This window comes from Choloepus didactylus, assembly GCF_015220235.1.
Source record: "Choloepus didactylus isolate mChoDid1 chromosome 26 unlocalized genomic scaffold, mChoDid1.pri SUPER_26_unloc2, whole genome shotgun sequence".
Classification (NCBI taxonomy): Eukaryota; Metazoa; Chordata; class Mammalia; order Pilosa; family Megalonychidae; genus Choloepus; species Choloepus didactylus.
In genome coordinates this window covers 2,350,073-2,371,647 of record NW_023637615.1, presented here as the reverse complement: position 1 = coordinate 2,371,647, position 21,575 = coordinate 2,350,073, and the positions used below count along the sequence as shown (strand labels likewise).

The 21,575-nt window shown below is 39.9% G+C and overlaps 1 pseudogene; it reads right to left on the bottom strand.

The window, feature by feature from the left end:
• The window catches only part of LOC119525773, a 123,019-nt pseudogene extending 103,522 nt beyond the window's left edge, over positions 1-19,497 (bottom strand).
• Between the last annotated feature and the right edge of the window lie 2,078 nt (positions 19,498-21,575).

Sequence of the window (21,575 nt, the reverse complement as noted above, 5' to 3'; positions counted from 1 at the left end):
TAAAATTATCAAAGGGAAGAATATTCATGTCAACTCCTATGCAAAATATAGAGGAAAATGGAATAAGTGCTTGCACTTACTTTGACCATCCAGGTCTTGTCCCTGGTTCCATGTTCACAATCTGTGTTTATTACACATAAATGAAAGGCCTTTATCTTGCTGTATTTTAATATACTCTAATGAGAACAGATATGAAATTCTCTCATAAACCAGATAGGAAAACCCTTAAAAATTAGGGTCTTAGTTCAGGAAGTAAGAAAATTAAAATGAAAAACCCTTGATAAATGAAATGTAAACAAGAAGAAACACAGTGACAATATAATGCCTTCAGGAAAAATAAGATGAACAAGGGGACAATAGTAAAGATAAACACAGATTGTAAAAGATTAAGAAGAAATGGCAACAGTTGAAGATAGGAGTGGATTGTCCAATAAATGAATCACTGAAGTGCCTAAAAGAGAAACCCAAAACAGAGGCATGAGAAAACATTAAAAATTACAGTTCAGTTTCTTTTTTCTGGAAATGAAAATGCTTTAAGCTGCATATATGAAATAGATATTGAGCATTGACTAAGAATGAATAATGGCAAGGAATATTATAATAAAAGTACTGGGTTTTAAAGAAAGAGAAAAATCCTTTGTGCATATAGATAAATGCAAATGGCATAATGTAAATAATATAAGACTCTCATCAATGTTTTTGAGAAGGCTTCATGCCAGAAGAAAATTGGTAAATACATTTGTGTAAAGAAACTATGATTAATGACTTTTATCCCCCCAAAACTGATTTTTACTGTAAGTAAAACAGGCATTGACATCCAAGTTATCCTGATAGACCAATATCCCTTCCAGATGAGTGAACAGATGCCAGTAAACAAAATGTCTACAAAGACCTTGGCTTAAGGAAAGAATCTAAGTGCTAAATTTGCAGTCATTTGTTGAACAAAGATGAAATGAGGGTTCTTATGAAAGAGGTAGTGACCTTGGTTTCAGCCACAAGGGGACAGCCTCATAATCATTCATTAAGATCTAACTTTGTTCATGGTGCTTTTCAATTTACGTGTTTATATCATGCAAAAAAATATTAAGAAAGAACTACTAGTAGCAAAATATCATTTACCATAATAAAAACAAACATTAAACATAAAATTTATTTCTAAAATTAAATTTGTACAATTAAAAAACTAAGCTCTTACTTAATTGTTTGATTAGGGAATGGGATATAAGGGGAAAAGCATGAGGTGGCTGTTTCCTTTGGATCTTCTGTGATGTCAACCACCAACCACCATATTACATCCAGATGCTTTAAGGCTTAGACTGAGGTATCCATCTCACCATTGTCATTTTCTGGGGCAGGATCTGCAACAAAAACACAGGTTCAGGAATCACTGGGGTTGCACAGAGGTGGATGGAGGGGGAAGCTCACTGAGAGGGGTTGAAGGATCCAGTAGGCACCTCAGACTCTGGAGAGGTGACCTTGGGCCTCTGAAATCCCCAGGAGTCAGATGCACAGGGCATCAGGGCCCCCTTACTGCTCTGTGCTGAGGGAGATGTCTTTTGGCATAAACTGGCTATAAATGCTGCTTGGCTGGGCTGCCTAAAGGTAATTTTTCTCTGAAGAGTGAAACTGATGCAGAGGAAAGGGAACAACTTCTGGAATCTGGGATGAAAGGAAGATGCCATATACTTGAGCAGGGTGATGAGCAGGAGTTGTGAAGGAACAGGGGTAGAAGTAGACATTAAAATGCACAGCTTCCTGAAGCTCTTCCCTTTTCCTCTCTAATACCCATTTTTCTTGCTAAAGCCAGTACCAGACTTTGCTTGTGCCTTTAAATTTAAAAAATCATTAAGCTTGATAACAAAATGAAAATATGTTACTAAATGCTGAGTTATAAAGGTTATGAAAGACATCTGCTCTAAAAGTATAATAAAAGCCATACAGGCATTAGAGTCCTCTCCTCCAAATTAAGAAGCCAGTGGAGAGCATGGTTGAGCCAGCTTAGGGGCTTATATGGAATGGGTTTCTGGTCCCAGGAGAGAGGTTCTCAGAACATCATTCAATTGTCTGCACTTACTTTGACCATCCAGGTCTTGTCCCTGGTTCCATGTTCGTGCTATATGGTAGCCACCCCAGTGAGCTCAGTAATGCTGATTTTCCAGAAGTGCCAAAAAGAAACTCAGGAAGCAATGGAGTGTATGTGAGCTACTGTCCCTTTCCCTCCTTATCCTAGCCACTCCACACACACTTTTCATCTTCATTTTCCTCTTGTTTCACCAGGTTTATATCCTGTTCCTCCTGACAGACAGTAGAGAGCTGTAAAACGAGAAAAAACTTACATGTCTGGAGCCACCATGAGTAAGAACATGCTTCTGAGGGGGAAGCCCAGTCAGAATGTACTACACAGGTGTCCCCTCTTCAGGGTGGGGCCAAGGTATCAGACTTGCAACATGGCTTCCTGCCTGATCCATTCAGAGTTACATGAGAGTATTCAAAATATAAATTAGATTTGGAAATCAGGGCAATTCTAGATCATTAGGGGAGGAGGGTGGAGAAAGTTTTTACAGAAACTGTCATTCTCATGACCTAAATTTCCTTGGTGAGACATTGACCTTCAAGGTGACCATCAAATAAAGACAGGAAGATGGAGTAGGTAAGATGTACAAACAGGAGCTTAGAGGTGAGAAACAGAGTGACTAAAAGAGAGCATAAAAGGAAATAAATTACATGGAAATTGTCTTCTCTGTCAGAATCCTCTGAATCAGTAAAGAATGCCTCTGAATGCATGAGGGCAGCAACCATGATGGGGTGGCCTTGGAAAAGGAAAAAGTTGAGTTTGAGTTGAGGGGATAACTTGAGCCCTTTTCTTTGTGTCATGGTGTGATCAGATCCCAGGAAATAATTTTGTCCTCACCACTAAACTCCTCTCTCAGGGCTTCAATCACTTCATCTCTGCCATGTGGGAGTGGGTCTAGGATTTCCAAGGTCCCTCTTCTGGATTTCAAGTACCATAAATGTCAACAGGGAGAAATGCCAATATTCTCCCTTTCCTCTAATATGGCAGACACTATCTCCATATTTTTCTGTGCATGATGGAACTTTTCTTCCTTCTTTCTCTCCCTCAATACCACCTTGCTTCTTCTTTTCCTCCTAAGTACTGCCCATATCCTTTCTGTTTTCCCACTTCCACTAATCAAATGTTCTCCAGCATGAGATCATTAGAGGAACAATCAAGACTATACAGTGTACCTCTCCAATTAATCAAGTGATCAATTATCCAATCCATCCTTCCACATGGACCAACCATCAGAGGCCTGAAGTTCAATCAGGTCCTGTGGAAGAGTGACCACAAACCCCTCAAATCAAGCACTTGTCCTGTACCTGATATACCCTTAGGTTCATGGGAGACACTTGGTCTTCACAACATCTCTACAGGTTTTCTAGCCTGTTAGAGAGGATGAACATGAAACTAGAGATAAAGTAGTTTTCCCATATTCCCTTAGACTTCAATTCAGAAAATAAAATTACAAAAGGTGTAACCACTTAAGTCAGTGGAAACTTCTATTGTTTTATCAAGCCTTGGAAGGACTGGGAGGGAAGGGCACCTACATAAGACTAAGGAAAGAACAGGAAAGAGAATGGCTGGAGTGTAGAAACAGGGCAGAGATCTCAGTCTGATGCTGTGAGTTCTGAGAGGAGTGTCATCCTGGACCAGCTACCCAGGGGCTCTGTCCTGGGACTTGTCAGTTCCAGGAAGCCAGGACTGTGGGACTGTGTGAGCCAGTGTGTGAAGCAGGCCAGCAGACCCTTCACAGAAGTCATCCAGAAACCCTTCCAGGCTTTGGAAGGTATGGAGAAGGAAGCTAGACACAAACCCTTGTCAAATGGAAGAATATTCTGATTTTATTCCTAATCCCAGGATTTATATTTGGGTCATAAGTGAAGACTACACGTTTGTTCAAGTATATGCTTCACACCACACCTCTCCAGGACATGGGAACATGGACAGTCAGCCTAGAAAACCAAAGGCTTTTATCTTTGGTGGTGGTCAAAGTATAAAAACAGAGCTAGTGGGAAAACAAAGCAAGAAAATGTGGTGGCAAACACAAAACACTTAAAGCCTATGGTCCTAATACCTCTATTATGTACTTAGAATATGAAAATAATAAAACAGACCTCCATATATATTTCCTCTACTTTCAAATTTCTCATCCCTTTCCTCAGTCTACAAAGTACCATGAGTAATACAACTAGCAGGTGTTCCTGACCCCTTTCCCACTGGATCCTTCCTTCTGTATTGTTACCTGCCTGCATTGTCATCTTTGTCACTGCTGGAATATCATTGATATGCCAGCCAATCTTTAGGAATCAAAGATACACAAAAATTTATTAGAATGGTACACCCCTTCCTCCATTTTACACTTGAGGCCTTACTTGTCAATGACTATTACTGTTCTTTTCACCTTTGATCTCAGACCTTCCCTGGGATCTGTGGAGTCAGAGACCTTCAAAAAGACATGGCAAGTACTTTGCAATGAAAGGATTTGAAGAAATCCCTTCTCAACTTTTCACCTCCCCATTTAGCTGGACCATAACACCACTCACATCCTATGTTATTCTGAATTTCTGACAGTTGTGGACACACTCTGTGTTAGGTGAGTTCAATGAACAGACCCAGTGTCAGACTCTAGCTAGCTGCCTAGGAGAGCATTTTATGTGGATGGAAATATTCTCTCTATACTGCCAATACCACAGCTAACAAGTAGAAAAGCCTACCGGGCTTCTGAAAAATGGCTACAACTAAAATGCACCACAGATGCCCTGACTGTGGCGCTCAGTAAAAGGAATTTAAATCACATTTTTCCAAACATTAAACACATGCAAATTGAGAATCACATCACATACAATCACCTATCATATGCTCACAAACTCATGCTACCTAAACAGAACCCAAGTACTCAAGGAATATGACTCTAGTTCTTACCTGGAATATTGGTTTCCTTTGACAAATCTCAATTCTTCTTTTCCCCAGACAGCTGAAATTGGGGATGGAAATAGGGAAGAGTCTCTCTAGACTAAAGCCAACAAAGAAGACACACTTTTCTTATCATTTAGGTTTTTTCCTCAGGAAGTTATGGTCTTGAATACCTACCACTATGGTTTATTATCGGGGCCACCTGTAGCTACAGAAAAGAAAACACTGTGAGCACCAGAACTGGATGTATAGCACTTGCAAAGGCTTTTGTCCTCTTGTTGATTTTAGTAAACCATTTGAGGAAGAGTGGTCAAGTCAAGGAAATCCAAAAGCAGGTGAAGCAACATCTCTGGAAAAGACATAAGCTTTTCCTGGATGATGTATCTCTAATCTAGGAGAAACTACTGCTGCTAAGGAAAATACACCCTACTCTAAAATATAAGTGATGCTGCTATTTGTAATTTCCCTCTTGAATCATGGATCAGTTAGTATCAGACTTCCATTGAACACTGCCCCCACCAAGGAAATTTTATAAATTAGCTATAATGTAAATGGTCATATTTCCATATCTGAATTGGATTGAAAAAGAAGGAAACCAAGAAAGCAACAGTCCTATCTCAAAGAAAAGCAACCTTACCTCAGAATTATATGGGTACTCCTCTACTGCTGTGGCCTGCAGAAGTTCCTTGATCAGGCACTTTGGGAGAGTTAGGAAGACACAGATTAACAGACAGTACATTGAGGGTGTTGCTCTTGGATAACTCAGGGAATTTTTCTTGATTGGGACAAGGTCAGAGTAATATGGAGGTGGGTAGTGAAAAAGCATAGAATGAGCATTTTCAGAATGGAAGGAGGATGGCAAAGAGAAGGAACAGGAGAAAATGGGAGGAAGCCCTTGACTTTGTAGCTAAAGACATCCCAAAGCAATGGGAAATATTCAATCTACAAATGCTATGAAAATATATGCTATTTTTCAATGTCAGATTCTTATCACTCCTCCTGCCCATTTTGAAGCCCAACTAAAATGCCACCATCTCCTTGACATGTTCTAATATCATCTCAGCCTCCATAAATATTGTGCTATGAAGGTGGGAAAAGCTCCTGGAGAAACACACACACTGACCTTCATCACCACCTTCGCAATGACCCCACATAGGCTTACACAAAGACACTTCCCAATTCTGGTACACACCAATATTCACCACCTAAATGAATACATCTGCTTATAAGGACTGCAGAACATGACCATTTTTCTTTACCTACAGTGTAATCACATCCCCTGTCCTCATTCTCACCTGAAAGCTGGAATCTGGGTGCCTCACCAGCCTAAGACAAACACAAAAGCAATAGTTTTTTAATAACCTAGAGTTTATTCTCAACAATTGATTCCAAAACACATACCATTTTCACTTAACTCCAAGTCCTACAAGTAAAGAAAAGAAAATGCAGTGAGGATCAGAGCATACTGTGTTGTGTTTGAAGAAGTCTTTTGTTCTCTTGGTGACTTTAGAAAAGTAGATGGGGAAACGTGGTTGAGTCAAACACCACATAAACAAATGTAGCAGACACTTGTGATAATTCACAAGCTTTTCCTGCATAATGTATCTATTTTGTTTGGGAATTGAAAAATTCTTAACCCAAGAAGGAAAACCTGCTATTGAGGAAAAGACCCCATGCCACACAGGTGACTCCCTGCTTTTGCAATCTTGAATCAGGGATCTGTAATAAGCTCCCAGTAAACATACCCCTGACCTTGGAAATCATATATGTTTCTGTAATTACATAGAAAGATTTCTCTATCTAAACTCATTTGAAAAAAAGAAACAACAGATTTTACCTCAAAGTAAGGCAACCTTACCATGGAATTAGATGGAATGTCCTCATCTGCTGTATCACCATGAGGCTCCCCTAACAGACACTCAGGGGTTTCTAGGACAGAGTAACTGTCAGAACATCAAGGGGTAACTTGTGGGTTATTTGGGTAGCTGCACATATCTTGGGAAGGGGCAAGAGAATAAGGAGGCATGTGGATAAAAGGCCTGGATTGATGTTGTGCTGGGATATCCTCCATGGAGTAAAGGATGACAAGGGAGAGGGGCAGGAAAAAATTTGAAATAAGTTTCCCTACCTGTGTAACTAAAGGCATTCATATGCAACCTGAAATAGTCAATCTACAAATGGTACTTAAAAAGATGCTGTGATTCACTGACCTAGTCCCATCATTCATCCCACTTCTTTTGAAGTTAAGCTAAATGTCAGAGTCCTAATGAAATTTCTCAGATCATTGCAAACTCCATGGATCTGAAGAGTTGCTGTGTAGGTCTTTTCTCTATTATAAGCAAACTTATTTGGTGGATGGGATTTAATTCTAGGAAAATTCTTTTCTATAAAGTCACTAAGATTTGTCATAAAGATAATACTACTGAGGGATTCTTTCTAAAAATAACCATGTTCACAACATAATATTTTTCCTTTGTCTTCCATTTCATTACCATCTATTTGTACTCATTGAGTAGTGTGACTCTCCATGCTCACACTCACCAACCCACAGTGGGACACTTAGAACAGAAGAATTGGTTGTGCACTGAGTCTATGAGACAGGTCTATAAGAGAGATGCATAAGAGTGATGAACATTAGGCTAATGACTAAGTGGGCATTTGAGATAGTGTTTACCATCCCTTGAATGTGAAGCTCACAGGTTTGATCATGCGTAGGTTTTAAAGTCATGAAGTTATCAAACAGATGAAAATATCTTCCTTATTCTTGTCTGCTTGGACCACATATTGAGAAGTGACCCAGCATGGGCAGAAGTTGACTAGCTTGTCCTACTGAAGCCTCTCAACTCTCAGAACCTGTGAGTTTGCCAGAAACATGTGGAGATTTCAATGTGATTTTCACACTAATATGCCTAAATATCTGGCATGCTGCACATAATGCTGACCAAAATTTTATGACCCCTGAGTCCAGCAAATATAGTAAAACACTGCTTAGGATCCCTGTAAACTTGAGTACTTCCTGGAATATACATAGACTGTAGAAGTCCCTCTCACTTGTGCAGATGACCCATAGCTGTGATATATGTGCAACTCAGTAGTTCAGAGTATCAGCACAGGGGCCAAATGACTGGGTTTACATTTTGGCACTTCCACTTAGGAACTGAGATCCGGGGTCACTAATCTCCAAACCTCAGAACCTCTATGTAAAGGATGGGTGAATTAAACATAACGAGGGAGAGGAATGAATGTTCTGAGCATTTTATAGTGACATTATATACAATGTATCAGGGGTCATGGAATTATTAGTGAAAAAGTTCACAATGGCAGTTATGCAAATTGAACAAATCTCTTGGGGAAACACACACACACACACACACACACACACACACACTAGCTCCCTCTCCCCCACCACATTCACAATCACACCACATAGAGTCACACATACATGTCTGGTTACCCCCATACTCCAAAATCTATGCCATCTAAAGGCAGCACAGCTGCTTTCAGGTCTGTAGAGCAAGCCCATAGCCCTTCCCATGAAAAATACTTTTTATTAACCATATCCCCAATCCTGATTCCCACTAGGAGTTGGAATAATGATGGCTCTTGAAGCAAACCTACTGACAATGCCTTGGTTGACTTTCATGAAGAATTCTTCACACGGTCCCTGGCACCATTAGAAAAGCAGATGGAGACAGTTTTGTAGCCAAAGTCCCCATAAGCAAGCATGGAAGGTGCATCTAAAATTCACAAGCTTTTCCTAGTCATGTACCTATGAAGTTCAGTTCAGTTGGTGAATATTGCATTCTTAACATAAGGAAAAAATTACAGTCAAGAGAAAATCCCCCTACTGTGTAGTTTATAACCAGGTTCTACCATTTGCGGATGCCATCCTGAATCATGGATCATTTGGAAAAGTCTTCTATACAACACTCTCTGACCCAAGAAAATTGCATGTGTTATATATAATGTAGATGATAGACATTTTGACTTGAAATTGATTGGAAAGAAACCAAAAAGCAACCTCTCTATCTTAGACAAAGAATAGCTACCTCACGTCATCATTAGTTTGGGTCCCCTCATCTTCTTGGTCACTTGGCACTGCCACCATCAGCTGTTCCTGGTTAGCTAGGAGGATACAAGGGCAATCTCAGCACATTGCTGTGTTACTCATGAATTGCCCAGGGGGTATTCTGGTTTGGAACAACATGCTAGAGTGTGTAGAGTTGGTAGTTTAACAAGCATGGTGTGAGCTGCTGAGTGGCCATCTTCCATGATGAAAGGACAATGGCAAACAGAGTAGCAGGAAAGAAACAAGAATCAAAGCCTTACTTTTGTAGCTAGTAGCAAGCTAAAGTAACCAGCAATAGTCTATGGATGTTACTAAAATACATGCTATGATTCATTGAAAGAGTCCCATTACACCTGCTGCTTACTAAGTATCTTACCTAAATTGTCAGTGTTTACTTGACATTTCTAGACCAATTCAACCATCAGGGATCCACAAACACTGATACTACATTTTCCCAGTATTCTATAGGAATTTCCACTTGATTACAAGCAAACTTGTAGGTGGAGTGGATTCAAGGTGATTTTTTTTGTATTTATTTACTAATATTTTATTTTAAAGACAATTATAGAAGATTTGAAAATATGGAAAATATTAACATTTAAAAATCATCACTTATTAGTCATATAGTTTTTCTTCAGTCTTCCTTTCTATACTATATTATATATTCATAGAATTGTTGGTTGTCCATCATTGGCCCTCAACAGTGGGATGGTCAGTATGGAGGGATGCATGGGTTGAGTGTTGACACCATCTAACCCAGGTTTCTAGGAGTATTTCAACAAAAGTATCAGACACCAGGGGAAGAATCAAGTCCCAAAAGGATTCAATGATCTCTAGGGTTCATGTTGATGATGTCATCAAATGTAACAAATTATCTTCCCAATACCAATCTGCTGTGGGTGAGCTGCTGAATGGTGCTCTCAATCGTGGTTGTAACCAGGTTCTCCTACATGATGCCAAAAGCTCAGAATTTTGATCTAATGGAAGTATGTGGAGTTTCTACGTGCTTTGAAAACTATTCCAAAGTCTGCAATAGTCACATAGCTAGCTGCCCTAGTCCATGGGTCCACTGAGGCTACCTTATGATGATGGATAGTTTTGGACTCTGTAGTCTCAGGAAATTCCAAGCACATACAGAGATGCTGGAAATCCCTTGTACAGTATCTACTGCTCATAGAGTGATAAGGGCATCAACATTGGGGCTGCAAGCCTGAGTTCACTTTTAGGACCTTCCCTGTTAGCAACCCAAAAGCATTGGACATTCATCTCTGTACCAAAATATCTCCATCTGTGTCACAGGGGTGGTAAGCAAACCACAGATACAGCAGTGGTAAAGTTAGAACAAGCTAATGTAAATGAAATATTCCGTGGTAATGTGGTATATTTGAGAAAGTTGTTACTGGCAACTGTCCAGTGTAAGTGGGACATTTCACCTGTGGAAATGTATACAGTCACTCCCCCACACTCATACAAACTCACAATTACACCACAGAGACTCACAAAGACACTTCCCTAAGCTCAAACACACTCAAGACTGCACCAGCTAAAAGGAACACAGGTGCTACCAGGGAGCATAGAAATGATAGGTTCTTTAACTGAATTTTCTCTTATAACACCAATCTTCATTATCCCATGAAGATGGAATGAGACTGGGTCTTCAGACAAAAGCTTGTATGAAGACCCCTATTTTATCCTGATTCCTTCCCACAGCAGTTGGTTGAGTCCAGAATACCTACAATTTTCAGTGGCTTTTGAGGTCACCTACAATTGCAGAGAAGAAAACACAGTGAGGATCAGGACATGCTGTGTTATGTTTTGACAGATATTGATATTTTATATATATATAAAAAGATGGGAAATAATAGTAAAGTCAAGATCCCATGAATAAGTGTGGCAGCCTCCTATGGGAAAGGCTCAAGATGTTCCTGGAGGATGTGTCTCTCAGGTCAATTTTGGTGGTAATTATAAAAGTCTTAATCAGGAAGAAAATGTCTGCTGAAGTAAAAGTCCTCTTGCATAAGGTTTATAACCTGATGCTGCAATTTGTAATTTCCTCTTTTACCATTCCTTCCAACAAATAGGTAAAATGTAAAATGTATATTGTGCCAGTTTGAATGTATTATGTCCCCACAAATGCCATTACCTTTGATGTAATCTTGTATGGGCAAACCTATCAGTGTTAAATAGATTGTAATTCTTTGTTTCCATGAAAATCTGCCCCACCCAGCTGTGGGTGATGACTGTAATTGGATAATTTCCATGGAAGTGTTGGCCCACCCATTCAGGGTGGATCTAAATTGAATCACTGGAGCTATATAAGTGAGCTGACAAACAGGGGGAACACAGTGCAGCTGAGAGTGACATTTTGAAGAGGTGCTACAGCCAAGAGGGACATTTTGAAGAAAGCACAGGAGCTGCAGATGATAGACAGTTTGAAGATGGCTGTTGAAAGCAGACTGTTGCTCCAGAGAAGCTGAGAGAGGACAAACACTCCAAGAACAACTAAGAGTGACATTTTTGAGGAACTGAAGCCTAGAGAGGAATGTTCTGGGGGAAAGCCATTTTGAAATCAGGACTTTGGAGCAGACACCAGCCACATGCCTTCCCAGCTAACAGAGGTTCTCCAGACATCATTGGCCATCCTCCACTGAATTTACCCAATTGCTGATGTGTTACCTTGGACACTTTATAGCCTTAAGACTGTAACTGTGTAACCAAATAAACCCCCTTTCATAAAAGGCAATCCATCACTGATGTTTTGCATTCTGGCAGCATTAGCAAACTAGAACAGATTTTGGTACCAGAGAAGTGGGGTGCTTTTGCTGCTGAGTTTGCAAATACCAAACATGTTGGAATGGCTTTTTAAATGGATAAGGGGGAGATTCTGGAAGAATTATGAGGAGCTTGATAGAAAAGGTCTAAACTGCTTTGAATAGACTGTGGAAATATGGACTCTAAAGCTACTTCTGATGAGGACTTGAACAGAAATGAAGACTGTGTTTTTGCAAACTGGAAGAAAGGCAATCCTTGTTTTATAGTGGCAGAGAATTTGGCAAAATTGAGTCCTAGTGTCAGATGGAAGGAAGAATTTGAAAGTGACAACCTGGAATACTTAGCTGAGGAGATCTCCAGGCTACTTGTGCAGGATGTACCCTGGCTTCTCCTTGCAGCTTTCAGTAAAATGCAAGCAGAGAGAGATAAACTTAGAACTAAACTCTTGGATTCAAAGAAACCAGAAGCTGATGGCTTGGAAAATTACAGGCTTCCAGGGGGTGGAATCCCAGAAGCTACAGCCCAATATGAGGATATAACCAAACATGGAACCCAGCCACCATTTCAGTACAAGCCAAGTTTGTAAAAGGAGTTAAGTAGGAAGGATTTGTGGAAAGTCCTATTCTCTTATGGCTTTGAGCCTTTTGTGCTTCATGCAAAGCCAACAGAATTTTTGTGAGATCTTTATAGACAGAGATTCTGCTGGTCTGGACTAGAGGAGAAAGACAAGGAACAAATTGAAGGAAAACTTTCTTCAAAGACAGAGCCATGGAGGTTGAGGTCTGGAGTCAAGAGGTCTCAGGCTGGGAGAGTGGAGCAACCCACATGCATGAAAAGGATGAGTTTGCTCTGGAGGTCGAGGGTGGACCTTCCACCTCAATGCACAGGAAATGTTCTGCCACTCCAAGCCCCAAAGAGGGTGGAGCACATTCCCAGAGATTTGGGGAAAGCCTGGCTGCCACCACACTGTTCTGAAGAGGTTGAGCATGTGCTCTGGAGATGGAAGGGAATCCAAGAGCTGTCCTGATGTTTGAGGAGGGTGGGGCTGAGAATGTGGTCTCCGAAATGTGTGGATATGTTGGAGCAATCTTCTAAGCATTTGGAGAGGAAAGGGCTGCCACAAAGGCCCTTAGGAAGGGTTAGACTTCTGCTCTCTCAAGCCCCAAAGATCCAACATTGTTCTGTAAATGACTCTCAGACTTTGAAATCTAATGGATTTTGTCCTGTGGGTTTTAGGAAATGTTTTGGTCCTGTATACCCTGTTTTCCTTACTGTTTCTCCTTATGGCAATGGGAATTTTTATCCTATGAATGTCCCTCCTTTCTATATTGGAAGCACATAACTTGTTCTAAGTTCACAGATCCACAGTTAAAGGAATATTATGCCTTAGGACTGACCATGCCTATAATTGATTTTGATGGGATCTTGTACTTAACTATTGTTACTGAAATGGTTTAAGTTTCTGTGATATTATTGTGGGATTAATGTATTTTGTGTATGGAAAGAGAATGTCATTTTGCAGTCCAGGGGGTGGAATGTGCCAGTTTGAATGTATTATGTCCCCCCAAACACCATTATCTTTGATTTAATCTTGTGTGGGCAGACCTATTAGTGTTAATTAGACTGTAATTCTTTGAATGTTTCCACAGAGATCTGCCCCACCCAGCAGTGGGTGATGACTCTAATTGGATAATTTCCATGGAAGTGTTGGCCCACCCATTCAGGGTGGATCTAAATTGAATCACTGGAGCCATATAAATGAGCTGACAAACAGGGAGAACAGTGCAGCTGAGAGTGTCATTTTGAAGACAAGATACAGACAAGGGTGACACTTTGAAGAAAGCACAGGAGCTGCAGATGAGAGACAGTTTGAAGATGGTCATTGAAAGCAGACTCTTGCTACAGAGAAGCTGAGAGAGGACAAACACTCCACGAGCAACTAAGAGTGACATTTTTGAGGAACTGTAGCCTAGAGAGGAATGTCTTGGGAGAAAGCTATTTTGAAACCAGAACTTTGGAGCAGATGCCAGCCACATGCTTTCCCAGATAACAGAGGTTTTCCAGATACCATTGGCCATACTCCACTGAAGGTACCCAATTGCTGATGTGTTACCTTGGACACTTTATAGCCTTAAGACTGTAACTGTGTAACCAAATAAACTCCCTTTAATAAAAGCCAATCCATCACTGGTGTTTTGCATTCTGGCAATATTAGCAATCTAGAACATATATCATCATATTTTAAGATCTATACTCAATTGACAAAAATGAATATGACCGAGGAGTATTTCTAAGACAGAAACAAATGTCCTTACCTTGGCATTAGACAGGGACTCCACATCCAGCCTGTCACCAGAAACCTCAACTCCCAGATCTTCCAGGGGAGCTAGGGGGACACAGAGTAACCACCAGTACACTCAGGATGCAGCACACATATTATTTGCTTGATATGGACAAGGGGTTCCAGGGTATAGGGCTGGTTAGTGAGCATGGACCCTGGTGCTCTCAGCCTTCCTTTGTGGAGGAAAATGAGACCCAGGAGAGGAACCACAGAGTACTATGAAATAGAGTCCTTGACTTTGGAACTAAAGACAATCTCAAGCAATATGAAATTGATCATCTCCAAATGTTACTAAAATATACACTATGATTCAGTGACATAGCCCCAACAATTCTGATCATTTTGAAGCCCAAAAATTGTCGGTGTCTCCTTGACCTCATACAAGATCATTTCAGCCTCTGAGGGTCTTTGTCTGCTGATATTATTTTCTTATCTGTTCTACAGGTTTGTTTAAAAATGTTACTATGGGAAAACTTATATAATATAAAGTTTAGCTATTTAAACCATTTTATGTGTATAATTAATTCAGTCTTATTAATTACATTTACTCTGTTGCATTTTCATAGCTACCACTTATTTCCAAAACTTTTTCTGTATTTAAAATAGAACCTTTATATCCATTATCTATTTACTATTTACACATTTCCCTTTCCCCCATCCCTTTGTAAACTGGAATCTCATTTCCCTGTGAATTTTATTATTCTAGATATTTCATAAAAGGGGAATCATACAATATTTTTCTTTTTTTGTCTGGCTGGCTTCACTCAGCATGACGTTTTCAGGGTTCATCCATGTAGTGGCATGTGTCAGAACTTCATTACTTTTTATGCCTGAATAACTGTGTCCATTGTGCAGATAGAGAACTTTTATATCCCATTCATATGTTGATAGACACTTAGGTCATTTTGGCATTTAAGCTATTGTGAATAATGCTACTATGACAATTGTTTTATAAGCCTCTGTTTGGTTACCTCTTTTCAATTCTTTAATCTATATACCTAGTAGTTCAATTCTTGATCATTTGTAATTATATGTTTAGCTTTTGAGGGACTGCCAAGCTGTTTTCCACAGTGACTGTTACACTTTAAATTCATACCAGCAATGCTTGGGGAAATGGGAAGGTATTTGGGAGGGGATTGTTTTGGAGAATTATAAGAAGGAAACTGACCATTACTTTAACAGGGTTGGCTCATGCAAATTAGGCTGCAAGATGGTTGAAAGAGAGATTTAAATATTTATTAAATGGATAATTATTAAATGACACTAGAATTAACTGAAAAGACTTTAAAAAGTGCAGTAAAGTGTATATCATAAAGTTTTAACTCTCTTGACTAGAACTTGAGGAAGGAAACAAGAAAAGAAAGAGAAAAAATCAAAATAAAGCTTGCAAGAATTCTTTTTGAGGGAGGAAGTTAAATTAGACCACTCCAGAAACAAGAAATGTTTCCTTAGGTAGAACAGATCATTGAAGGAGAGATAGGTACTTAAGCCCATACCCTAATTCCCTAACCCCATATGACTGCTGTCCTTACAGAAAGAGAAGGGGCAGAAAGACACAGAGACAAAGGGGAGAAGACCAAGGGGTGGTAGAGGTAGAAACTCATGTAGCTACAAGACAGGGGACCTCAAAGATTGCTCCTCCTCCACCAGAAGCTAGGGAAAGGGAGAGGAGAACTCTTCCCCTAGAGATTTTGCAGAGAACACGGCCCTGTGACAACCTGGTTGCAGACTTTTAAATACAGAATAAATATTTATTCTGTATTCTAATAAATAGAGAATAAATATCTGTTTTTGTTTACTTTTTTAGCTCCAAGATACTAGCACTTTTTATTGCAGCCCTAGAAAGCTAACACAGTGACTTCATGGCAAGGAATTCTACAGTACAAATGTCCATCACTGTTTCACCACAGATTTTTTTCACCTAATAAATCAGTTAGGTTGTTGTTGAGTTATAATAAATGGTAACTTATTATCTCAAGTGCTTACTTAAGTTGGGGGCATGTTTGAGAAAGTTTGTAAGTTGAAAGGAAATATACTAATATGCTAAATTCCACCAACTTGACAGAAAAACTAAGAAAAAAATAGATTGAAAAAAATAAGAAAAATAAGAAAAAAAAGTAGAAAATAAATTAATACTCCTGAATGTCATTTGGATGAGAACTGAAAAAGATTAGGAAACATGTTAAGGAAAATATAGCCATCCATTTGGAGGAACAGCATTCTAAAGACTGTGTTGTAACCACTGTACACACTTCCCATTTTTTCAGAACATTTGGAATGAAACAGAATATGACCCTGCTGTCTTCTCTGTGTAGTCACTTAAACAGAGACCAGATGAGTAAATAAAGATAAAGCCCTTGGAAAAGTGATGGTGCAGTGTCAAATGTGAATGTTCAGCTACTACATATGGAAGGATATGCAAAAACATAGGAGTTATTACTTGAAAGGCAGGAAGTGGAGGACTGCAGAACAGGGAAGGAAGGTTAGTCAGATTTCAATGTACGTTCTTGTGTATATTTTCAATTTTCTACAAGTGTGTTATTCTTTTTCTATTAGTATTAAAAAAAAATACCATATTTCCAAATTAGTGGCATAAAACAACCATTTAAATTTGTGCTTGTTTCATGGGGCTAGTAATCAAAGGAGGGCAAGTGGGGATGGTCATTTCTAATTTTTGATGTTTGGGGTCTCAAAGAAAAGATTCACTGGTCATAGTTGGCTTGACAGACAGAAGTTTGAAGCATCTAGTTTAGTTTCAACTATGTCTGTTGGTTGAGCCTAGATTTCAGTGGGAAGGCCTACATGATATCTCTCCTTTTATTTGTAACAGCAGCACCCCATTTCCCAGTACCAAAATTTGTATTAGTTTCCAATAGTTGACATAATAAATTGTCATGAATTGGGTGGCTTAAAAGAACAGAAACTTATTCTCTCACAGTTAGAGAGATGAGAAGTCCAAAATCAAGGTGTTGTCAGCACCATGATCCCTGAAGTCTACTGTGTGTTATTATGAATATGTAAAAAAAATTTACATTTTTTTCAATGAAACACACAAAGAAAAAAGTGGACTGTAATTGATAATTTGATAACAATAAAGAAATGGAGAGACAAAAGAGGGGATTAAGAGAGAAATGAGAAACTGATTCATTAGCTTTCCCACCAAGGCAACCTAAACCATCTTGAAATAGTCAATCCACGAATTGGTTCATACTAAAATATCCACTATGATACAAAGATGGTCTTCATTCCTCCTCCCCATTTTTGAAAGCCAGCCTAAGTGCCCCTGCTTTCTTAACAGCTTCCAAAACCATTTCATCCTTCATAGATCCACATATGCTGCTTCTGCAATTGTCATCTATTTTATGAGATTTTGTACTCTTTTGAGTGATCTGATTGAAATCTAGACAAAATGGTCTGTTGAATTTAAACATAATTTGTTGTTATAAATGTAGTCAAGTATTGAAAATTTGAAAATATTGCAATCCTACTATTTAAATATAACCACAATTTGATCACATATTTTCCTTCCAGTCTTCATTTTCTGGTCCATGTATGTGTTTTCAGGAAAAGAGCCAGCTCTCTTTGCTCACACTAACCAGCCCACAGTGGGAGAACTCCTTAAGGAGAGCCACCATGAATTAAGCACAGATGTACAAGATTGTTTCAAAGGGGTGGTGCAGACCAAAGCCCAAGATGGATTTTGAGTTCTTATTTGTCACTCTCTGTAATGTGTGTAGCTTGCAAGATGGGTGTATTTCTAGGGCCCATGGTAATAACGGAGTTAAATACATAAAAGATTTTCCCCAATTCTTATCAGATATTGGCCAGGTAATCTATCAGATTTTCTCTATCAGATTTTGATGTCACTGTCCAAATTGGTGACTCTGAACTCTGAGGTCTGTGGCTCAAAAAAGCTTGTGAAAATGGCAGTAAGATGGACTGACAGGTGTCCTGGGTGATGTGACAACTAGGGTTACCTTCTGTTCTAATTTGCTAATGCTGTTGGAATGCAAAACACCAGAAATGGATTGGCTTTTATAAAGGGAGTTTACTTGGTTACACATTTACAGTCCTAAGGCCATAAAGTGTCCAAGATAAGTCATCAACAAATGGGTACCTTCAATGGAGGATGGCCAATGGCATCCAGAAAACTTCTGTTAGATGGGAAGGCACATGGCTGGCATTTGCTCCAAGTTCTGGTTTCAAAATGGCTTTCTCCCAGGACATTCCTCTCTAAGCCACAGATCCTCTTCAAAATATCACTCTCAATTGCTCTTGGGGCATTTGTCCTCTCTTAGCTTCTCTGGAGCAAGAGTCTGCTTTCAATGGCCACCTTCAAAATGTCTCTCATCTCTAGCTTCTTTGTGTTCTTCAAACTGCCCCTCTTGGCTGTAGGAAGCATGATCCTTCTGTCTGAGCTTATATAGTGCTCCAGTAATCAAGGCCCATGCTGAATGGGTGGGGCCATGCCTGCATGGAAATTGTCTCTTCAGAGATATCACCTATAGTTGGGTGGGTCATATCTCCATGGAAACACTCAAAGGATTCCAATCTAATCAGCACTAAAACTTCTGCCCCAAAAGATTGCATCAAAGAATATGGCTTTTTCTTGGGGACATGATACATTCTAACTGGCTCATTCCACTCCCTGGACCCCAGAAAAACATTCTTTCAAAATACAAAATACATTAATCCATCACAATATGACAAAAACTTCAGTCATTTCAGTAACAATAGTTAAGTACAAGATCCCATCAAAACCAATTATAGGCATGGTCGGTCCTAAGGCATAATTCTCCTTTAGCTGTGGATCTGTGAACTTAGAACAAGTTATGTGCTTCCAATATACAAAGAGGGACATTCCTAGGATAAACATTCCCATTGCCAGAAGGAGAAACAGTAGGGAAAACAGGGTTCACAGAACCAAAACAGCTTCTAATAGCCACAGGACAAACTCCATTAGGTTTAAAACCCGAGAGTCATTAAAATAACTAGGTTGCATCCTTGGGACTCTAGAGGGCAGGAGTCTAACCCTTCCTAAGGGCCTTTGTGGTGGCCCTCTCCTCTCCAAATGCTTGGGTGAGTGCTCCAAAATATCCACACAGTGGGAGACAACCATCTCATCCCCACCCACCTCAAACACTGGGGCAGCTCTTGGATACACTTCCATCTCTGGGACACATGCTCAACCCCTTCAGAATAGTGGGGTGGTGGCCAGGCTCTTCCCATTTCCCTGGAAATGTGCTCACTCTCTTTGGGGACTGAGGTGGCAAAACTCTTCTGGAGCATTGAGGGGGATGGCTCACCCTTGACTTTTGGGGCAAACTCATCCTTTCCATGCATGTGGGCTACTCTGCTCTCCCAGCCAGAGACCTCTTGACTCAAGACCTCAAATTCCATGGCTCTGTCTCTGAAGAAATTTTTCCTTCAATTTGTTCCTTGTCTGTCCTCTCCAGTTCATACTGGCAGTGGCTCCATCTATAAAGTTCTCACAAAATTTCTGTTTGCTTGGCATGAAGCACACAGGGGTGAAAGCCATTAGACAATAGAACTTTCCACAAATCCTTTTTGGATAACTCCATCTCCAATCTTGGCTTGTACTGAAATGGTGGCTGGGTTCCATGTTTGGTTAAATCCTCATGTTGGGCTGTAGCTTCAGGGATCTGCCCCTTGGAAGCCTGGAGTTTTTCAAACCAGTTTCTGGTTTCTTTGAATCCAAGAGTTCAGTTCTAAATTTATCTCTTTTCTGTCACATTTTACTGTAAGCTGTGAGTAGAAGCCAGGCTTGGAAATATCACCTAAATATTCCAGGTTGTTGCTGTCAAATTCTGCCTTCCATCCAACACCAGGACACAATTTTGCCAAATCTCTGTCACTTTAAAACAAGGATAAACTTTCTTCCAGTTCACAACACATTCATCATTTCTCCTCAAGACCTCATCAAGATTATCTTTAGAATTCATATTTCCACAGTCACTTCAAAGCAGTTTAGGCCTTTTCTATCAAGTTCCTCACAATTCTTCCAGAATCTTCCCCTTATCCATTTAAAAAGCTGTTTAACATGTTTGGCATTTGCAAACTCACCAGCACCCCAATTCTATAGTACCAAAATCAGTACTAGTTTGCTAATGCTGCTGAAATGCAAAACACCAGAAATGGATCAGCTTTTATACAGGGGATTTATTTGGTTACACAGTTACAGTCTTAAGGCCATGAAGTGTCCAAGGTAAGTCATCAACAAATGGGTACCTTCAGTGGAGGATGGCCAATGGCATCTGGAATACCTCTGTTAGCTGGGAAGGCATGTGGTTGGCATCTGCTCCAAGTTCCAATTTCAAGATGGCTTTCTCCCAGGACATTCCTCTCTAGGCCACAGCTCCTCTTCAAAATATCACTCTCAATTGCTCTTGGAGCATTTCTTCTCTCTTAGCTTCTCTGGAGCAAAAGTCTTCTTCCAATGGCTACCTTCAAAATATCTCTCATCTGTAGATTCTGTGCATTCTTCAAAGTGTCACTCTTGGCTGAAGCAAGCTCACTCCTTCTGTCTGAGCTTATATAGTGCTCCAGTAATCAGGGCCCATGCTGAATGGGTGCAGCCATGCCTGCATGGAAATTATCTCATCAGAGATATCACCTATAGTTGGGTGGGTCATATCTCCATGGAAGCACTCAAAGGATTCCAATCTAATCAGCACTAAAACATCTGCCCCACAAGATTGTATCAAAGAATATGGTTTTTTCTGGAAGACATACATTCAAACTGGCACACCTTCTAAGGATGGGCAGTATTTTGGAACATGATGGGGTTGGGATATTTCAGGCACATGCACAGATGCTACACATCCATTATACATGTCTAATATTCCTATGGCTGGGTTTTAAGTGCAAGTCAGGTGTTCAGAGTATCAACACTGGGCTCACATGATTAGGTACATACTTTTTCTCTTCCACAGGGAACACATGAGATTAGGGATATTTATCTCTATTTCTTCATTATTCTGAGTCATGTGTAGAGTAAACAAACCCACCTCATATGACTACAGGGATGGAATTAGCAATTATATGTAAACTGTGCTGTGCTCAGATGGCATTTTCTTGGCATTGCTGACACTGGCAATTGTCCTGTGGTAAATAGGACGTATATCAAGGGTAAATACACACAGCACACTGCATATAAATACACGCATTCACAATCAGAGCTAAATGACTTACCAATTGACCCTTCCAAAATGCAATTCATGCTACTGCACACCACCCAAGGAGAACTTAGATCCTACCAGGGACTATAGAAACAGGAATATAGTTCTTAACCTGGAAATCAGTTTTTCTCACCACACAACACATTCTCACTGCCACATGGAATTGGGAATCACTGTGGCTCTCCACACTAAAGCTAGCAAGGAAGCCTCACCATACTCATC